Source organism: Botryllus schlosseri, chromosome 4 (genome assembly GCF_051294905.1).
Source record: "Botryllus schlosseri isolate E-star chromosome 4, Bs_hap1, whole genome shotgun sequence".
NCBI lineage: Eukaryota > Metazoa > Chordata > Ascidiacea > Stolidobranchia > Styelidae > Botryllus > Botryllus schlosseri.
Window position 1 is genome coordinate 13,426,171 of NC_137239.1, and position 12,532 is coordinate 13,438,702.

The window sequence follows — 12,532 nt, forward strand, 5'->3', positions numbered from 1 at the left end:
CACGGTCTAAATTGCCTCCATGCCTGCACATCACCGGCGACGCTTGTATGACTAAATACCAATGTAGATTTCAAATCCAAATTGTTTCCTGAACGTCGCCGTTCTAACCGTAACACCTACCAATTAGGATAATCCCCGCAGCTACAATGACTAGTGGGTGAACACAAATGATCTGTCCAACACCAGAGTAAGCACCACATTCACGTGATAACTCAAATGCCCACTGCATTCTCGATATATCAACGATTTATTGGCCGATTTACAACCAAAAGGTCCACAAATAGGCTTAACAATGAATCATAGTAAGTGACGACATTTCCGTGCACTCAAGTTAATCTTGATCAAAGTCTTCACCCCTTGCATTCACGCGATCTGAATAAATGCAACATGGGAATCAGTGTTTCACCTACTATTATACGCTATTATGCAGATTGATGGCGTTAGGTAGGGTTGCATTTAAAACAAACAGTGTTTTGAAACACTATGTTTCAATCATGTTTTTAACAGTGTTTTAAACAACGGCCTTAAAAAAATTTCTGTAAGTTGTAAAATTATGCCATAATTGTGTAAATACTTTCCAAAAAACATGTTGTATGAGCTCACGGATAATTACAACCAGATAGAGCGAACGTATATCGATATGGGATGGGTAAAACCCTTAAAATAGTCGGTTCAACATTGTCAGTACAGATATTTCGTCAAAGGAGCTATATTTACCCTATATTTTCAATTCTTAATGTCAATCCACTATGACGTCATAATTGAATATTCGTGGCGTCATGGCTTAAAAACAAACAAAAAACAATAGAAAACATGTTTCAAATTAGGGCCTTGTTTTAAACAGGTTTGTTTTAAATAGATTTTTGTTTTAAATGCAACTCTAGCGATGGGCATACCGGGTTCGACGGCAAGATTATAATTTAGTCCTTGTAAATTTTCCGCAAGATTATCATTGCTTGCGATTAGAAACCGCAAAATTGAGGGATAGATGGTCCAAGACCAATCGAGACGAATTATATTTCAATCATTTCAATTTTTCAATAGCTTATAGAAAAGAAGGCTATTTCCAAGAGAGCTGGGTCGCGACCCACTGATGGTTTGCGAAGCTATTTCAGGTGGGTCGCGAAGGATTTCTAGATGTAATAGTTTCCCATTCAATATTCTGAGTACCGTATCTTCTCACGATTATAGACGAGCAAATACATGTTCTCATCTTCTGAAATAAAATGTTTTCGCACCCCTAAGCGCCACGTTCTCGTGCTCAGAATAATTCGTGAGCGAGTTTTTCGTGACCGGTCATTTTGATTGGAGCCCCACATTAGACAGTGTGTTATTGTGTGGGCCTATGGCTGAGAATTGGAATTAATTCCTTCGTTCACGTTGATCGAGAAGTGCAGCAATCCAACTCGATTTTGTGTCATAATGAGCAAATTGCCGCGACCTATACTACTCAGAACCCCATTGTTTTCAACGTAAAAGATACGCGTTTTCTCGTCTCTGATCATGTGTTACGTTTATTGATTCTTGTCTGCTTCATACACCTGAAGTATGGCGCAACTTGTGGGCATCCAGTTTAACTCGCGACGAATGTCGCACGTTGACTAGCCCAAAGTACCATATAATGAGAAATACAGCGGAATATAGGCATATATATGCGTCATATGTTGCCAGGTGGAAAGTGAAATAGAATACTTTATAATACGCCTTGTAGCGCGTCCTGGGTATAGGAATCGCATTGATATATCGGAAATACCATGAGTTATCAGCATTTTAAATTCACTGAATTCACAGCTGTAAGAGTTTTCCCGAATAGCGTGCAGTCTACACAATACGATACTCACCAGCCAAGGCGTCTTCGAAGTCATTTTCATTCATATCCTGTTCGGAAACAATTCACACTTTCATCTGTACCGTTTCTAGATTTAGAAGTCTAAACTTGATAACATACAGGAAACGAGTCATCGATGCTCTCGGGCACGTCTGCTCGTTGGTCTCCGAAAAAACGTCGACGTCGAAAGAAAACAACGCGAGGAGGAGAAAGTGAAATGTAAAAGCGTCGTCTATGATACCATTTCCTCCACGCATTCGCTTCCACGGCAAGGCCGACGACAACGAGCAAGCATAAAACGACTTTGATGCGCATATTTCCTGTAAAGGAATGAAGTCACGATTATTGCGTGATGCATTTTATACTCAATAGCATATCCGGACGTGTTAGTGTAACAGCAACATCGAATTATCAAGTTATGAGAGATGAGAGCAAAAAATACCTTAATGCTACTCACCACGATTGATAACGCGTACCTTATTTAGGCGTCTTTATCCAATAAAATATAGTCGTTCTTGCCGTACCCTAATTGTGCGTGTGATAGAAATAAAATTAGACTTTACCCAGACGTGGTAAGTAACGAATTACATGTACTTATACCAAGTACGTAAGTTTTATCAACTTGCACTACTTTTCCAAGTGGCTGAGATTTTAGACGACTTCCAGTCTCTTTAAGAAAAAATTAGTTACTTCTTACTCCTTTAATTTTGTCGAGTTCGCAGTAGTTTTGGGTCACATTCATCTTCATGCGTGACATTGTCCTAAACACTGGGACAAATAGCCCGTGTATCACGGAGTCTGCAATCATTTTCTATTTATACTGTCATTATTCACTTTGCGTTTGTCTTTAAGTTGTACGCGGCAATTTCGGAAGGTAAGCCCACGATTTATCGCTGAAAATATTTGATCTTTAGACCAATTGTATTTTTTCAAAATACTTACTACTGCTTTTACTTCAAGTAGTTCTGAAATATCGTGTTAATCGCTACTTCTACTTGTCCGTGAGCATAAAGTTATGACGTAACTTGCACTTTACTTTATACAACGCTGATTACCTTGACCACATCTTAGCAAAATGTTAAATCTTCATCATCTCCAACGTAGATAACTTACCAGCCACCGATGAAGCTTCGAGACAAACGTTAATGTTCGATAAAGAGGCTCGTGACGATCACCGTCTTATATCGTATCTCTTATATCTCCATCACACTGTTCAGGATTTCCGAAAACCGCCTCTACTGATGATATTGCATCACATTACATACAACTTGTAGCTAATCATACACGGGAAGCGAGGGTCTGAGGAAGTGTGTCCAAAACAGTTTTGTCGATATAATATTGTTTGTTATTGTTTCCTATACTCTATAGTCATCACAGTCAATATGACTTCTCGGTAGGTGATATCCATCTGAACTGCGGATCATGCCTATGCGGAAGGTCATGATATTGTGTATATGTCTAAGTAAATGTCGTGGGTAACACCTATATGGTGGACTCCTTTTGAATAACAAGTATTAACTGATCCGTGCGTTTTAATTTTGTGCAATTCTCCCACATGATGTGAATCCATAATATAGGGTTACGATATTTTGAAATCGGGAAAGGAGGACAAATCTGAAAAGTTAGTTGACCAATACTGAAAACAGCTGATTTCGTATCTTTTTGCTGTAAAATTTGGTGAGCTGCTGCAATATTTGGTGAGGACGTATGGTAACCCTACACAATACCACGTTCTATATTCACTGTGGAAACATGCAACGAAAGAGCGGCCAAGATGTATTAAGAGGGGGCACTTACATTTAGCTAGTTTGTTAGGTAAGATATACCTAGTTTCGGCTAGATTTCCTGTTTTAAGTAACGCAAGTCAAAGTAAGAGACCGACTCTTATTAACGATATTGAAAGTGTAAACGACGTTTTGTTGGTAGTATCTTTAATGAATAAAGAAGAGTGAAATATATACGAGATATACAATATGATAGATAAAAGTATCATTAAATGATTTCCTTCTGCTCATCTCGTATATTTTGATATCCCAAAAAACAGCGAGTTCAAAGAATAATGCGATGTCATGATCGCAGAGAAAAGACAGCTAATATCTCTATAGCCTAGTATGAAATTTGAGGTCACGAAGTGAACTCCATTGGCATCCCGACTGGGATTGAACTTATGACTGTTCGTTCTGCGGAAATGTCGAAACAGCTGAACTCATATTTTGATATAAAATACGCAGATAGATTGACTCAAGAAATAGTGATTCACAATAATTACGCAGTAGAGGCATAGTATGACATTTTTTATATCATGCTAAGTATTATTGTATGCCCGCGAAATATATTATTTGGAAAATATTGCATGGTGAAATCAAGTTTATATGACTTGATCAGGCCATAGTCGGCACACCATTCAACATGTTTTTGTTTCGTTCGTAATAGCTACCCCATCAAAGCTAATTTGCTTTATGCGTTACGGATTATCAACCCACTGCCAGATCATTTTGAATTACCTGCGCGGTATATGTTATTGTAGGCGATCTGTTTGGATTTGGCGGATTATGATTCAAAACACAACACAACCAAGTGTATAGTCGGCATCGTGAATACTGCATTAAGATAACACATTCTCATAAGATTCAAAGTAATTATTTAATTCATCTGGACAAAATTATGGAAATATTATGGACTCAGTAGGCCTACCTTAAAAGTTGGTGATACTGTATTCCAAGTACGAGTCGTCAAAAGCTCAATTCACCATACGCAAGATTTCAAGTGCAGCGATGAGATCAGAACCGAAACAACACCATGCCGGATCACACGAGTATAAGTCAGCGGTAGTCAGAGCAGTTAGCTTTCTCACTATACTAGGTGGAAATTTAACGCCTGCTTATTCAAGTAGAAGTACAAATTTCAAAGGTACGCGTTGAATCTTTTTAGAAAAATGTAGAAAATGAAGATATGAAAGATCTATAATGTCAGTCGGTGGTTTCCAAAGTGTGCGCCAGCGCCCCCTGGTGGCGTCAGCGAGCGTGAAGGGGACGGTGGCCATGAAATGGGGGATTGGGGTTCAGGCGATAAAATCGGGCGGTAGGGGGCGCCGAGAGAAAATGGGACTGTGTAGGTTTATAAGGCAACTTCTACGTGGTGTTGAAACGATTGATAAATACAGCAGCCTATTACGTAGTAAAAATGCAAAATAGATTCAGTCCAGTCCATTGTTACTTGACAATGCTGATTCTGTCCGTCAATGGACTATTTTAGCAGTCGTCAGAATCCCTAGAAAGCAACGGTTCTCAACCTTTTTCATCGCGCGAACCGGTAACATTTCAAAAAATATTTTGCGGACCGGTGGACCTTGACAATTGAAATCAACCCAGAATGCGACCATTATTTGCAACTATGGTATTAGAGAGTGACATATTGAGGGTTTTATTCGTAATTAAATATGTTAATGATGATATTCACGTAATTTTACGGTGGTAGGTCTGCTGAGTCGAGATAAAATCCTCTTGCCCAGATAACCTGCTAGCGAAGCGAGTCGATTCATAGATGCGTAACACGTGATAAACGGTTGAGTATCCTGATACAGCAAGCGATTGCTGGTCGCTTCGTGAGCAGATATTGTATGCCATTCGTATATCATATCTGGGGTGCGTTTGCAGTGTGTTCCACCACTAGGATATCATATCAGGAGTAGATTCGGACTGTGCTGTTACCATTCGGATATCATTTCTTTGGTATGTTCGTTATGTGTTGCGTCACTGGGACATCATGTCCTGAGTGTGTCCGGACTACGTATCCACTGGGACGGTATATCTAGAGTAGATTCAGACTGTGTTCCGCCACACGGACACCACGTATGGGGATATTTGGAGTTTGTTACAACTCCAATATCATATCTGGGATGTCTTCGCACTCTGTCTTCCGCCACTAGGACATTATGTCCGGTGTAGATTAGGACTATGATCCGCCACAAGGACAGCATGACTGGGGTATATTCTGCCTGTAATGGCAACCCAGACATCATGACTGATTATGTTTGGACGGTCTTGGCACTGGGACACCTTATCTGGGGTTGTTGTTGTTTATTAAACATAAATAATGGCGCTTATCGCCTCACGGCCTTTTGCGCCACAGCCAATAACATTGTACATGAATAATGGCGGAAACGGAATAAATTGGATGCACTCAGATCATAACAGGCGGTATCACAAGAACACGAGGGTAGAGTAAGATCACGAGGGTGAGGCGGTTGCACAAGAAAACAAATCAAATATCAGAATAGTATGATAAACTCAAGTTACAAATTGTGGTTGCACGATAACACAAATTTAACAACATAAGGTGTTATTTGAGGATTAAGCAGTAAATCGGTAATACAAAAATTCACTTTCAATTGCGCACATTTATCTCTAAGAAATTCACGGTGAAAAGTATATTTTGGACAACATATTAAAAAGTGTTCGACGGTTTCGGGTATCGGCAGTAACTACAACATGGTGATTCAACTATTCCAATTTTAAACAAATGAGCGTTCAATCGGCAATGTCCAGATTTCAAACGAAACATGATGCCATCTATGAGGCGGTTTCCACAAGTAGGGGGAGAATCACAAATCGAGGATTTGAAGGATTTATATTGACATCCTTTTTCGGATAAACGGTATTCCTGATCCCACAACGTCATGCAGTGACGACGTACGCTACGGCGAGCTTCTTGTTCCGAGAGCATCGGCAAATCCCGATAATTCGGCGGGGAGTCGGAGACGATTTTCGCCAATCTGTCCGCTTTTTCATTGCCGTGAATGCCTACGTGACCAGGGATCCAGAGGAATGACACGCTGACTTCACGTTGTCTGAGTTGCTCAATAGAGGACAATATCTCATATATGAGCCTATGGACAGGATACAAGTTGGAATTGCTAATGCAAGCTAGGGCACTTGAACAGTCTGACAAAATGAGAAATTTGTTTGACGAGGATCGGTTTCTGGAGATTCAGCTCAGTGCTTGGTCGATCGCTAGGAGCTCCGTCGACAGGACCGAATGATCCATTGAACAGGCCTCAGATACTGCCACGTCAAGTGACGGGACGCAAAAAGCCACTCCGCCTCCAACTATAGAGATTTAGACCAGCCCGTATATATAAGCACGTGTTCATCGAAATCGTCGGCAACATGACTCAAACAAATCTGGTTGTAAGCTCCGAAAACGTCCCGTGAAGACCTCTCTGTGAGGAGAGACAAATCCACGCATGGTTGAGGCAACAACCAAGGTGGAGACAAGGGTAGCCGGTACCTGTCCAATCTGAAACCATTGAATAGCGATGATTTAGTATAAGTGTTGAACGTTTGAAAGTTTGGATTCTCGAAACTGTCAATATCGTGCCAGGTTTCTTCAATAATTTTGCAAGTGAAAGAGTTGTTCGGATCCTGGTTCAAGAGGTGACAGGGGTAAGTCCATATCTGGGGTATTTCGCACTGTGTTCCGCCACTCGGGCATCATACCTTGGATATGTTTGGACTATGTTGTCACTAGGAAATCGTGTCTGTGGTATGTTCGCACATTGTTGCGTCACTAGGACATCATGTCTGAGATAGATTCGGACGGTAATTTCAATTTGGACGTCATTTCAGTCCGAATCCACCCCAGATATACTAATGACATGATGTCCGATTGGCAGCATAGTTCAAACATACCCCGGATATAATGGTGGAGTGGCAGAACACGATGTGAACATACCCCAAACATGATGTCCCAGTGGCAAGATAGCTCAGGCATAACCTCTCATGACGTCCGGGTTGCAAAAGAGGCGGAATATAACCCAGATATGATGTCCGAGTGGTGCAACACATTACGATCACACCAAAGACATGATATCCGACTGGCAACAAAAGTCCGAGTCTACCCCAGATATGATGCCCGAGTGGCAACAACGATCGAACACGCCCCAGACGTGGTGTCCAAGTGGCGATACAGTCCGAATCTACCCGAGACATTGTGCTGTCCGGCCGCTGACATACAATATAGCTGTTTACGAAGCGACCAGCAATCGTTAGCGACATCTGGGTTCTCAACCGTTTGTCACGTGTTGCGCATCTATCCGTGGGTTAGTTATCTGTAATCGATTACAATATTTCGTGCCGAGGGACGTTGATTAACCGACAACGCCAACTCGAATGATATTCTTCTCTTCGACAATATCTATATAAGAAGCGTTTCGGAGTCGAACCAAACACCTTGCTCATTTCACACTTTACCACCAGACATGCAATACGCCGCACGAAAACACATGACAACAGCGATACGGGTCATCCACAAAGGAATGAATAGAAAACGAATGATCATGCAAACTGCGCGCTTTAGCGAGTCATCTCGTACTTGTCGTTCGCATGTCGTCACCGGAGACGGCTTGAACTTCAATAAGTTAAATCGAACATGTATCAAGGCCCAATATTACCACATGAAGTTCTGAACATGTTTAAAATTTGATCTCTTATTTATTTCATCAATTGACAAGCCTTCAACATTTTGCCTCTTGAAATTAAGATATAAAATTTTAAAATTGACCTACCTGGTGGACCGGCAGAAAAGTCGTCGCTGACCGGCACCGGTACGCGGACCGGCGGTTGAGAACCACTTCTATAGAAAGCGCGGTTGATTGTGTGCTGTGAGAAATACGGAGTATCTGAGCAGTTATTGCCCACTGCAACGTGTGATGGCTTTTCAGGAGAAACTGTCTTGGGCGATATCAATCTCTGTTTCAAATGATCGTGCAGTTTCCACAGTGCTGCGACCGCGACCTTCGGCACGGCGTTCTGGTTGCGAGAAGCGATATCGCTTCTATACTTGACGGGCATATTTTGAAAAATTTATGAGTAGTATAATTTTGTTCTTAGTAATGCTGATACCAGATAAACGATACTGTCCGAATTAAGTCATAACTAGAGCCTGACCGATTATCGGCTCGCCGATAATATCGAGTCGGTATCACGCTTGGAGAGAAATATCGATATCGGCCATTGAAGGTAAAAAATATCGGGCATATTCGTGACGTCACAACATGGTGGCAGGGAGTCAGAGAAATCGATAGAAGACGTGAGGACGGTAAATTATAAAAATAAATGGCCAAGCTGCATATAGTGCATAGGCAGTAGGCGTGCCTATCTGAAAAATATTATAGATAACTAACCACCGTTATGCCCCACTGACTTCGTGGAAATCCGCCTGCAGTAATCGATCACCAAAGACAGAGAGCAGCTTGATGGATACTTTGGATAGTTGTCTGCAGAAGATTTCAATCAGTAAGAGAAATGAGAACTTCAATCATGCTGGACTGACCCTCGTAATGACAGAGAAAATCGTCGCGTCGAAACATTTCTCGGTTCGGTACCAACAGAGCTAATTATACCAATAATGTATGAAGTCGTCTGACTGAAGCCTGCGGCTGTGGGGCCACCATGATAGGAAATATGCGAGCATAGAGGGCAAGAAAATCAAGCAAACGTGGAGTAAAGCCAATAATTGATACGAACATTTTTGACTCCATGATGACATGGCAAATTCTGACAAAAGAGCGTGAAATAGTGATCGATTGCTTGTTGAAATGCTGGCCATGGTCAAGGCCCAAGGGGTATGGGTGGAGCAGTTGCAGACGTGGACAATTTGAGTTGTTTTGCACGTTCTCTTCAGCTATTTGTTAATGATGTGCTGAAGGCTCCAGGTGCATTGCCAGAAGAATATCAATAATAATATCAATATTTGGTGAAACCATTGAAGGAAATATCCCCTGCAAGGGAGCGGTGGAACCGAAATGAAGAAAGATTTCCAATTCTTGCTGTGCCACTAACTATGGTACCAAGTGAAAGACTGCTCACTGTGTTTAGTACTATATACATCATCTATGGAAGACCACAGAAGTTCCTGGAGAAAGGGCCGAGAAATTGTGCTTCGTGAACTGCAACTGCTGGATTGGTGCTTTTGATATATTTTAATAGTTCCTTGATCATTTATTTCATGTTCAAGCATATCAATGGCTGTAAAGTTGTTGAAAGAAATGCTCTCAGGTGTTAGATATGGGCCTTGAGCTAGATTCCATATCTTTTGAATATCGGCTGAATATATCGGGGTTATCGGTGGAGGTACTGGATATCGGTCTTATCGGTATCGGCTCAGAAATCCAATATCGGTCGGGCTCTAGTCATAACCCCGCGATATTCACAGAAATTTTGCGACTCGTGGAGTGTTCCGATTGTCAAGCTTGCATGAGCTACCGGCCAGCTTGAATACCCGATTTTGATAGAGAAACATGAATCCATCATCTCAATCATCAACTGCACGAGGATTTGGTGATTTGATTCTAGGATAGATTCCAATCATACATTCTATACCGGATAATCAATCCATTCATTAAAGTTTCCGAGCATGCAATGATTTCAGAGCTGATTATATTGTAGAGTGGAACAATTTTGAGTTCAACCCAAAGTTCAATATATCAAATCAATCATCCTAGATACACAGTCAAATCATAAAGTAATACTCTCACTGGAAGCGGGTCAATTTTTCGTCGTGACCCATCCCCGCTCATATTCGATCGAACGTGTTTTCAGTGCCATGACCAAGTGACCAAGAACCGACTTGACAGCAAGGGACGTGGAGACTGGTGATTTTAGAATGAGATTGATCTTATCAAAACTCAAAACCAATATGACGAGGATGGTGATAATAAAACACCAGCTTCATCCGTCCCATTATTAGCTGTAATAAATGCAGAACAACTTTCGTTTGATGACTTAGGCGTGGCGAGGAGCGTTGGTCTGATCGGGGTGAGGGCAGTAGCTCAAAATAAATGGGGAAACCCTGACGTTTCAAAAGCTAGATTTGATCGCATGCGTTTAGCAGTTACTTAGAGGCGATGACTTTCAAAATTTCGAGGTGTATCTTCGCGAATAACGCCAAATGACCAATTACACTATACTAACATTGCGTTTTTCAAAAATATGTTTATTTACCATCATATAATAAACTTTTAGTCCAGTCGTCATGACAATATCATACAAAAAAGGGAGGCAACCTCATCCAAAATCTAATTGCTACTTTACAAAATACAAAGTGTAAATTTGCCGAAAAAAACTGTTAAGTAGAAGTTGAAGTAGGCTAAAAGTATCGAGACCACAGCAAGTGATACAAGAAGGCAAAATTACTTGACTATACTCTGAAGAAGTAGAATTACTTCGTTGCTGCCTCAACTGGTTACAGTCTAGGCGTGTATAGGCATACGGTACGTGATATGAAACTATCGTATATATGACTATAGGTTTGATTGGATGAGTAATCATTCGTGGTTGTGGCTATAACCTTCTCCAAGTAGTGAGGTAGGTTTTAGCTACTGTCACAACTCGCTAATGTGATATTGCTGTCACGCCAATTCCGGCTATACATCAAACGTGTCCAGGTCCTAATTACTAAATTTCCTCAAGATTGTACACTGTACAGTCTCTCTAGAACAGGGGTGTCAAACTCAACTGAGGTCGAGGGTCGATTCAAAACTTCTATCGCTCGCGGGTCAAACCAGTCTAATGATTCCAATATGTTACCTCAAAATACATGGTCTTGTTTTACATTTTGAATATTTTTTTTATCAAGTCTATAAACTCAGTATACTATATTACATTATATTACGGAAAATAGCTTCACCTGTATTTGCAAGCCATGGAATTGCCGATAATACGATTGGGCTGGTGAACACTGTTATAAACCAAGATACCATTTGGTCTAACGACGTTCTAAGTTGGCAATCTTGGCATGTTTCTATTCTTCCTTTGTTTAAGTGGTATAATGGCGACGACCATGCGTATGTGTAGTGAGAAATATAAAATGTTTTATTATAAACAAGGACATTGGAATCGACTTCATATTTTTATATTACGATTCGGGTTTGACTCGAGGCAGTACAACCACAGATATTTGAACTATATTTCTGTAATTATCCATGTTAACTGCAGATCAGGTTTCGCATTGACGTTTCCGCTTCAGTGAATATCTTGTTTTTAGTCAATTTTAGCCAATAACACTCTCAGCTCGATATGCAATTTCTGCCTTCTTGGAATTGGGTGTCAATGCCAGTTACTAGCTCAATGGGTATATATAATGCGGCTTTCAAATACACTCGACTGTCGGGGGGGTTATTTAATGAACATATTTCTCATTTCTCAACATAAATCTACTAGTCACAAAAAGCAATAAAAACTAATACAACTAACGTCCCCGTATTGCCGATCGCAGAGATGAATTCGGGATGTATACACCGGGCTCGAACCAGGTGGTATGAGCCCATTCCCGATGGCTGTTACAACAATCTTGACTTGATCTCGAATATAGCACATACAACTATTATAGCGTTAATTAGTCGTGCGGTCCCAAGCGGAAAAGACCGACCGGACTTCGAACTCTTGACCGTCGTTTTACTACAGTCCTTAAAATATGTGGGAAGGGGGGAGGGGGCACCAGACTTAGGCAACACTCGAAAAGGGGCGCTGAAGGGGAAAAGGTTAAGAACCATATGTCGAAAGAATGGGTTCCTAAAGTATCGACCGCGAAGGATATAAATCTGGATTGCGACCAAACCAGGGCGTTTCTTAATGTGTTTGTAATATTTCTCAATTTATTGCAACAAAGCTTTAACGTGATGTGCAGGGTAAAGCGAAGGAAAGA

The 12,532-nt window shown here is 41.0% G+C and overlaps 1 long non-coding RNA gene across 2 annotated transcripts; it reads right to left on the minus strand.

The window, feature by feature from the left end:
• Positions 1-228: 228 nt before the first annotated feature.
• LOC145438152 (uncharacterized) lies at positions 229-3,059 on the minus strand. 2 transcript variants are annotated; one of them, XR_013914851.1, is made up of 4 exons: positions 2,942-3,059; positions 1,949-2,148; positions 1,842-1,878; positions 229-372 (listed from the first exon to the last, which is right to left on the minus strand). It is a non-coding gene; the product is annotated as an uncharacterized LOC145438152 (long non-coding RNA). The 2 variants fall into 2 exon arrangements; XR_013914852.1 differs by lacking the exon at positions 2,942-3,059 and adding an exon at positions 2,305-2,386.
• Positions 3,060-12,532: the final 9,473 nt, after the last annotated feature.